The sequence below is a fragment of the Rosa chinensis genome, chromosome 1 (assembly GCF_002994745.2).
Source record: "Rosa chinensis cultivar Old Blush chromosome 1, RchiOBHm-V2, whole genome shotgun sequence".
NCBI classification, from domain to species: Eukaryota; Viridiplantae; Streptophyta; class Magnoliopsida; order Rosales; family Rosaceae; genus Rosa; species Rosa chinensis.
The window spans coordinates 17,055,301-17,064,678 of NC_037088.1; the positions used below are offsets into that span (position 1 = coordinate 17,055,301).

Consider the following 9,378-nt stretch of genomic DNA (forward strand, 5'->3'; position numbering starts at 1 on the left):
GTGAAAATAAGAAAGACTATTCACTTACTTTATCTATTAGTTTATTTATTATAAATATTATAGACTTAATGTAAATAAACAACATAATTCTAAAAACTCTCATAGGCAGCTGCCTAGACCTCACTTAGGTGCTTGGAAATGGTAGCCACCTCGACTAGTATGGATGACGCTTGGGTGGTAAGGATTTAAAAAGATGTTCAAAATATTTATTTATTTTTATTATCAAATACTTTAAAATTACTTTTTATTTGCAAATACTAATTATATGCTCAACTTTTTCCTATATTTTCAATCTATTATACACCATGTATAATTTTTGTTTTTAATTGCACTTATTTGTATATTGTATAATAAAATTAAGGGCTAAATACGGGTGGGTTACTACCTTGTGGTTTAGGTCTAAAATCAATTCAGTCTCTGGACTTCTAATTTCATCAAAAACATCCATGTACTTTCAATTTTGATCTAATAGGTCAAATTCGTTAATATTCTGTTATGGGTTCAACTTATAGTTGGATTATTTGATGAAAACTTTTTATTTGATAGATTTCTAATAGTGAGACCCACTCCTAAATTGACTATGCATGTCACCTCAACACCACATCATAAAACATAGGCCATATATGAGCCACGTCAACAAGCTAAATGACTCAATTATCAGAAGACTAACAAATTGTATCTATTAGATCAAAATTGAAACTGCAGGGGTGTTTTTGATGAAATTAGAAGTTCATGGACTGAATTAATTTTGGACCTAAACCACAGGGTAGTAACCAGTATTTAGCCCTAAAATTAAAATAGCTTGTTTGCCCACCTACCATTCCCTCTACACTCCTACCGCCTAGAGATTTTTAAAATAGTGATAAATATTAAATAATAAATATTTTGGAAAATCTATTGAATGGTATATATATATATATATATATTTTTTTTTTTGAAAGGGACAGTCATCAATCCATTAAGTGAAAAAATGTAATTAACAACATATCATGTCAAATCCTCTGCAGGCTACATCAAATTTGAGTCATGTAAGTCTACCCTAAAACAACTTAAATGTAATTATCCTTGCATTAACCACAAGTAACCAAGAAGACAGTGTTAGGGTTTAAGATGTAGTCCGCCCTAACTTATTCCAAAATCCCTAGGACCACCAATGCAGAGGGTACTTTCCCAAGATCCGCTCTAGCTGCAACAATTGCCATGTCCTCTTCCACTGAGGCACCACTAGATTGCTCATCAATCATGTCTAAAGTACAACTTGCACTAGCATAAAAAAAAACTTATGCTTCTTCACCTTTTTAGCCGATGCCAACTCCAGCTTTCAAGGGTTAAAATCTTGCATCTTTGACTTGTTTCTAGCCCTAAGAGGTCGTATCACCTTCCTCTTCTTTGATGGTGATACCACCAATACTTCTGCCTTTTGGAGAAGCTCCAAAGCAGGTTTTAAATTGTCACATCCAAATTTTTTTTTTTTTTTTTTTTTAAGATGCGACTTATATTCCAATCATGGAAATAAATTTCCAAAATTGAAATACGAATAATTGGAAAAGAACGATAATAGACAAGTTTCCGAAATTGAAACACAACCTTTATTACAAGAGGGGTTTACACCAACATTTACAACAAAAGGTCAACTATATTCCAAGTTCTTGTCTAGGAATCCAAGCATGATTAACAATAACACACATGTATATTACATTATTAAAAACACCCTTGCAGTAAAATAACTTCAAACATATTTATTTGTCACCTGCAAAATGATAAAAAGGGGTGAGCATACATTGCCCAGTAGGAGAATGAAACCTCTGTGAAGATCATAGTTAGAATGGCAATAATGAATGGATGCAACTATTATCTATTCCCGATAATCCACATTGTAAAATAAACTGAACCTACATGTCCCATACCATGTATTTTACCACGAAGGTGACTCAGAGTATTCAACAATGTGAACTAACCCCCACCCAAAATCAATCCCCCTAACCCTCTTTTGCTAGTCATCTTGTCTATTCCCCTTTCGCCAGTCCCGAATTACCCTTTCAATATCCTATACTAAGTGCACATTCACAAGTGGGCATACCTGGGATCTGGTACCTGCTGAGGTTATAGACTCAACTACGCAAAAGATAAACCAACATACTCATTCCAATAGCATATTCACATTACCATCACCACCCTTATACTTCATGTCTTATTGATGCACAAATACTTTGAATATGTAAGTGTATTCACTATTCAGCCATACCAAACAAACAGAAACAGAGGACATAAATGCATATAATCATGTACACAACCATCCAATACAATCATGTAAACAACCATCCAATGCAAACATAGAGGCTCCCCAAGTTTTTCCCCTACCTCGATTGATTTTCACGTTAAGTATCCGGATGAAAACAAGTTCCTATTGCAAGAATAGAATTTTATTAGTTCCACACATAAAGAATTAAAGTAAAACTCAGCTAACAAACTATGAAAATCTTAGCAGTGAGTTATTTTGACCAAAACAGGTTTTTACTTGACAAACTGAAATACTGCAGTTTTCTGACCCAGTCACCTTAATGTTAAAAACTGTACAAATCTGTTTAAAATCTGCTTCTATGGTCTTCTAACGATTTGTAGCTGACATCCTAAAGAAACTTTTGGAATTCGAATCATCTGAAAACAATTTTCCTAGAATTAGTTATGAATTTTTAAATTTCAGCTACAGTCCCACGTTTTTCTGCAGAAACTGCTACTGTGTGCTAACCTCTTCAGTTTTAATGTACTTTCCACAACTCCAATTTGTGTAAAACTTTCAATACTGAAAATAGACTTTCTAAAGTGTTAAATAAAAGAAATCACACTTTCAACAAGGCTTTAAAGGATGAGTGAAGGCTTTCTAAATTCAACTTTAAAACTGCATATGTTTCCTACTTGGTTCTTGACTCTTCTCAAATCAGATTCTATTAATCTATGTCTTCCAAAAATTCTAATGACTAAAGGAAACAACAAACCAGATACAAAGTGATTTCAAATTCTAATTTAGATCAATTCAAAGACAAAAGATATAAACTATTTTCCAGAAAACTAATGAAATCAAATAGAAGATGAGAAAATAATTAGTTCTAGTTGTTCCAGTAACAACAACTTTATTCCTAACTGAACTTCATCTCTATTGTAACTTCTTCTATCATCAAGAATCCCCAGGTCTTATAATAACCTATGAACATAACTCAATTTCCAAATTGCATTAACCATCAGAACCACAAAGAACTCATCAAATCAAAAATTAAAAGAATCACACCTGACTTTTTACTCCTCCACTTCTAAGATACCAAAACCCTCTTTTTCTCTCTCTCCCTTGTTTATCTATGTATCTAGCAACTCAAGGAACTGTATGGAAAGCATAGATGGTTTAACCCATTTATAGTGTCTGGAAAGGAGGTGAAAACGTAGAAAGCAAGATAGATATTCTAATTGAAATCTTACCCATATAGGTACTAGACTTGCCACCTCCAGATTTCTAGAGTTCCAGCTCCTGATTCTAGGGTTCCAGCTCTAGCTTCATAGCTTTGGGGAATCACCAATCTGAAACTTGATTTCCAAGGCTGTTGACACCTCCTACTTACCCATGGCGGCGGCTATGTCCTTTGTACTTTCCTAAGGCGGTGGCTGGTGTATCAGATGGAGGAGAATATGGGGGTGAGGAAGACGATGAAGAGACGGGACAATGCTTTGAGTTTAGGCGTTGTTTGATTTGGTTTTGTCGTGGAGTTTTATTCTATCAGCTGTTAAGCTACTTGGGTTTGAGTTTTGGGCCAAATCTTTTGGGCTAAACTCTAATTACTTAAACCCAAATAAATAAAATTCAACTCTATTCTATATATATAGATATATATATATATATATAAACAATATTTAAACAAATAGTTTAGCACAATAAAATTAAACTTATTATTTTTTTAGAAAATGTTTAAAAATTTTAGGTCGTCACATAAATCCACGCTTATATATTTTACTGTTACTTCTTACACTTTCCAGATTAAAAGTAGAAGTCATACGCTTCAATTTGATATCAAGTTTTGTCACATCTCAATTTTTTTTTTGTTTTTTTTTTTTGAGATGCAACTCATACTCCAATTATGTAAATAAACTTTCGAAATCGAAATATGAAAAAAATTGGAAAAGAACGACGATCGACAGGGTTACAAAATTGAAACACAACCTTTATTACATGAGGGTTTTACACCAATAGTTACAACATAAGACCATCTATATTCCAAGTCTTATGCTAGCTAGGAACCTAAATATGATCAACAACACAATGTATATCACATTATTAATATCCTCTTTGAAGAAAAATAACTTCTCATTAGTTAATTTATTCATCAGCTACATAATGGTTAAAGGGGGTATAAAGGAGGATAACACCTCTCTGAATATCATAGATTAGAAACAACAATAATGGATGGATGCAACTATTATCTATTCCGATAATCCACATTATTCTGCAGCCTACAAGTCTCTCTCCCTCCCTCCCTCCCTCCCTCCCTCCCTCCCTCTCCCCCTGTCCTAATCGAACTAAAACCACAAAATAGTAGAAAATGAATTTGTAAAGATTTCTTTGTGGCTCATCTGAGATGTGCAGCTAGCGTTGACTTGTTGGAGGAAGACAAAGAAGATGGTGGTTGCTGTGAGTCCACCCCGGTCATTGGAGATAGGTGAAGGAGGAGAGAAAGTCATCAATATCCACTTTCTCTCTCCTCTATCTCTCTAGTCTGTGCTTTTCTCTCTTCTCTAATGAACTAGATGAATCCTGTAGCTAAACAAGCTTGGTTTGGATTCGTCTAATGAACTACACAAACTGGTCTTCTTCGGAGCCTTAGCTCTAATTGAAGTAAAAATTTCAGTAATCCATCCACTTAAATCTCCGGGCCTTTATCAATTTTCAATGTTGATTTCACCAGCCATAATCAAAGACTATGCAAATCGGTAAGGATATCCATGTTCACAAATTTTGGTATCTGATTCGATTTTGTTATGATATTATTGGATAATTGGAATTGAAATGATTGATTTTCTTATTGTTTGGGAGGGTGCGGCATTGTTCTTTTAACGAAGGTGGATTAGGCGGCGGAGATGAGGACGGAGCCAAGATGTATGGTAGGTTCGGTGGTGGAGGCAAGAAGGGGTGGACATGACTATATAGTTGGGTTGGAGTGCTTTCTATATAGTTGGTATGACTGAGTAAACTTGAAAATGGTCCCTTATTGCTATGATTATTTCTATATTCCTCAATGACATAATCAATCTTTTTTGAAATTTCTCTCTAATTGTAGGAAAATTATTGGGATTTTATGCAATTGTATATGATGATTGTGCTCAAACATAATGACAAACAAACATATTATGATGTTGGTCGGCAATTTAGAATATATGTGAAGGGTTTTTTGACTATGGCAAGCAAAGAGATAAGGAATGATCTGTTGCACTTGCTATAGTTTCATGAACCATGTATTATTATTATGTTTCTAAACTATGTTAGGGGCAACTTTGGTTGATTGTAAAGTCTGATTCTCAGTTGACAACGAGCATATTCATCTACTTTAGTTTCATTCTAATTGTATTATACATGTGGGCAGCCTTGGATGGCCATCTTTTCTTCGTATCTACTTTTCATTTTCTCACCAATTCCACTTTCAGTAAGAAATTTTATTTTGTTAATAACTTGACTTACATCTATGTTTTAGTTGTATGTACGGTGATGCTGGTGATGCTATAACCTATATCATATTATCATGAAAGATCAATTAGGATTATGCTGATCCCCTTGACACTGTATTACAACAATTATATTCATGCAATCTGTCTTTGCAGAAACATGTAATTCATTGTTCTCAACAAGAACTGATAAATTATTGAAACTTTAACTTTGCTTGTGGGGATGTGTTTTGAAATTTTCATATAATTTCATGATGCAAGAGTTAATTTGAGAAAACCCATAAACAAGAAAATCCCTTTTTTCCTCCTTAAAAAAAGTCAAATTCTTGAACCTCTAAGGACATTAGGAATTTTTTTTATAGTAACTTGTTCAGCATTGTTCACCTTTGACTCCATTAATTAATTATAACTAAGGACTTATGTGTGTGTCTATATATATATATATTCTAGAAAGGTGTAGTTAAGTTAACCAACAGATTGTATTATGGATACTTGGATAGGAATGTCTTGTAAGTTTAATGTCTTTTCTCCTTTCCCCTTTCCTTTCCTTTCTTTCTTGTCATAGCTAATTGTTCATTCAATTTTATTTGTAGGACAAAATAGAAGAACAAATGGGATATTACGTATGGCAAGGCTTGCTTTTATTTATATTCCTAGTCATCTAGTTTTATGAACCATTTAGACTTAAATTTTTGTTTCATTTCAACATTTTATGAATAGACATACTTAAGGGATGTTGTAATGTACTTTGAGCATTAACATTAATGAAACTTTGTTTATTTATGATATGTATTCTCATTCTGCCTATTCTCAGTTCTAAAATAAAAAATCGATGTCCCATTAGCAAGTGCATATCGAAATATTACGACAAAATCAATGTCCCATAAATCAGTGCACATTGAATTATGATATAATAATTGATGTCTTATATAATTTTGAACATCAATACAAATTGAATAAACAATGTCCTAGGATTACTGGGATGTTATATAATGAGAACCGATGTGCCGAAGAATAAAAGGCTTCATTTGTATTATGAGAAACGTATTTAGTAAGCATAGTTATATTGTTGGACCTACATTTCATTAAGTATTACATGCAAAAATATTAAGGTTTGACAATTCTTAAACATACCAATTTGTGATCATTATAATGTTTTTACATTGATTCTGGATGCTTAACCGATGCCTATTTTAATTTGGGACATCAGTTAAAAACCGATGTCTTGGTTTTCATGATCTTTAACATCACCAACTAAGTCATTGGTAGATTTTTTTTCTTTACATTGGCTAAAAAATCGATGTATATTAGCATAATTCTAGTAGTGATTCTAGGGTTCCAGCTCCTGCTATATAGCTTTGGGGAATCACCAATTTAGAAACTTGTTTTCCAAGACATGTGACACCTCCTACTTGCCCATGGCGGTAGCTATGACTTTTGTGCTTTTCTAAGATGGTAGCTAGCCTATTCAGATTGAAGAGAATCTGAAGGTGAAGAATGCAATGAAGAGATGGGACAAAACTTTGAGTTTAGGAGTGAAGTTAGTGTTTGATCTGGCTTTGGTCGTGGAATTTTTCCTATAAGCTATTTAAGCTAACTGGGTCTAGGTTTTGGGCTATATACTTGGTTTACAACTCTTTTACTTAAACCCATAACAAATAAGTAAATAATCTGTATGTTTCAACATATATACCCTATGGGTCCGGATCAAGGGACATCTTTTTGACACAAATTTTGACACACCTTGTGAGCCATTAGATTTAAAAATGTTCAATAGTCTAGATTCGTTGCTTGAATGATGTCAACACAACACCAAGTGATGTGGATAATGACGTGGCATTATATATTTCTAATCTAAAATTATAATTGGATTACACTTTTCTTTATTAAATAAAAAATAGAAATCAAAATTTGGAGAATACATGACATACAAGGATCAAAAGAAAAAAACAAGAACAAGAATAGCAGAAGAACAAACAGTGGACGCCAGAAAGAAGAGGACAAGGGAGTAATCGAAGCAATCACAGATCCAAACCGTTAAAACAGGTTTCACATCATAGCCAACTATGCTCAATAGAATCATAGTGTAATGTTGTATGCATAAATTTGGTGTCATGAAGTATGCACGCCAGGTGTTTGATAGAATTCCTGAACTAAGTGTTTTCATTTGGAACACCATGATCAAAGGCAATAGTTTAGGATACATTGCTCCATGGAATGTCTATGTATATAGCAATGAAAGAGGATGGTTATGAAGCCCCACTACTCTACATTCCCATTCTTGTTAAAAGGATATACTGGTGATATTATATTGAAATGAGAAAAAGAGTTTCATGCCCATTCGTTGAAGTGATGGTTTTGATTCTAATGTTTTTGTTCACAAGGCATTAGTGCATATGTACTCTCTTTGTGGTCAAATTGATATGGCACGTGGGATTTTCGATATGGTCAGTGTGAAGGATGTTGCTACTTGAAATGCAGTGATCTCTGGATACAATAAAATCAAGAAGTTCGATGAGTCTTGGAAGCTTATCAGTGACATGGAGAAGAAGGGAGTATTGGCACCATCAATTGAGCCTTCTTATATATAGATTTTCCTAATAAAGTTTATTTCCACTCGAACATAAGGTCTTAAAATTTGTAGAATTGTAGTTTTATATGTCTAGTGTTTCCTGTAAAGGGGTTTTGCATTTGGAATCCTAAAACTTCTTGAATATTGGTTGGAATGATGGAAGGGTCAGAACAAGAAAAATTACTATAGATTGAATTTGGAAGGCTATAGTTCCTAAACCAGTGGGAATATGGAGCTAAAAATTTTCAGGAACTTAGACCTACATGTCTCACATATGCTTGAAAAACAGTTTTTAATTTTGTGCCCTGTAGATTCCACAATGGCAAACCAAGTACACCAATATCAGAATCAGCTTACAGAGAATCTGCATAATAAAACAGTGAATTTGCAGGCCTATAGTTTTCTACTCATATTTAATTAGAGTGTGAAATTTTACAGGAAGAAAGGGAAATGTGACTAGTTTCTGTTCCATGTGGTTTCACCCTTTTTAATCTTCTGAATTTGGAGAAATAGCAGTTTGAGTGACTACAGGTCTGCAGCAGTTCGCAGAATAGTTTAGCAAATTTAACAAGCTACCATTTTCAATTCAGTAGAAATTGGGTGGGCTACTTTATGTGGATGGAAAGCTCTCTGAGTGTACTTTCCATTTTAGGTGGAATCACTCTATTCAGACTTTTTTTTATCTCGAATAATCAGCATATGAGGAATAAATGGTCAATGCTGAAAATAGTATACCCTTGAAAGCTTATAACATAATGAAGCAATATGGCTCATAAATGACTACGATTGTTTGTCAAGATGATAGAGCAGATATAACAAAATCGACAAAACTAACATGTTTCAATGTAAATTGACCCTCTTTTAAAATATAAAATAAAACAAATTACAAAGATACAGAACAATAGTTACTAAGAAAAAGAACATTAATAGCATGATATGAAGTGGAATTCATTCTTCTTCGTCACTGTCTAAATCTTCCTCATCCGAAACTTTGTCTGGCCCTTGCATATTCGCATTTCCTATAAGTGCAAATCAAGATAAAAATATTAGAAACTTTAATTTATACATCAGGTGGAAATATATGATCTGACAAATAAATAAAT

General features: G+C 33.5%; 1 long non-coding RNA gene across 1 annotated transcript; it reads right to left on the reverse strand.

The window, feature by feature from the left end:
- Positions 1 to 1,572: 1,572 nt before the first annotated feature.
- On the reverse strand, positions 1,573 to 3,727 carry LOC112182850. Its single transcript, XR_002929577.2, has 4 exons — positions 3,472 to 3,727; positions 3,287 to 3,375; positions 2,362 to 2,404; positions 1,573 to 1,750 (listed from the first exon to the last, which is right to left on the reverse strand). It is a non-coding gene; the product is annotated as an uncharacterized LOC112182850 (long non-coding RNA).
- Positions 3,728 to 9,378: the final 5,651 nt, after the last annotated feature.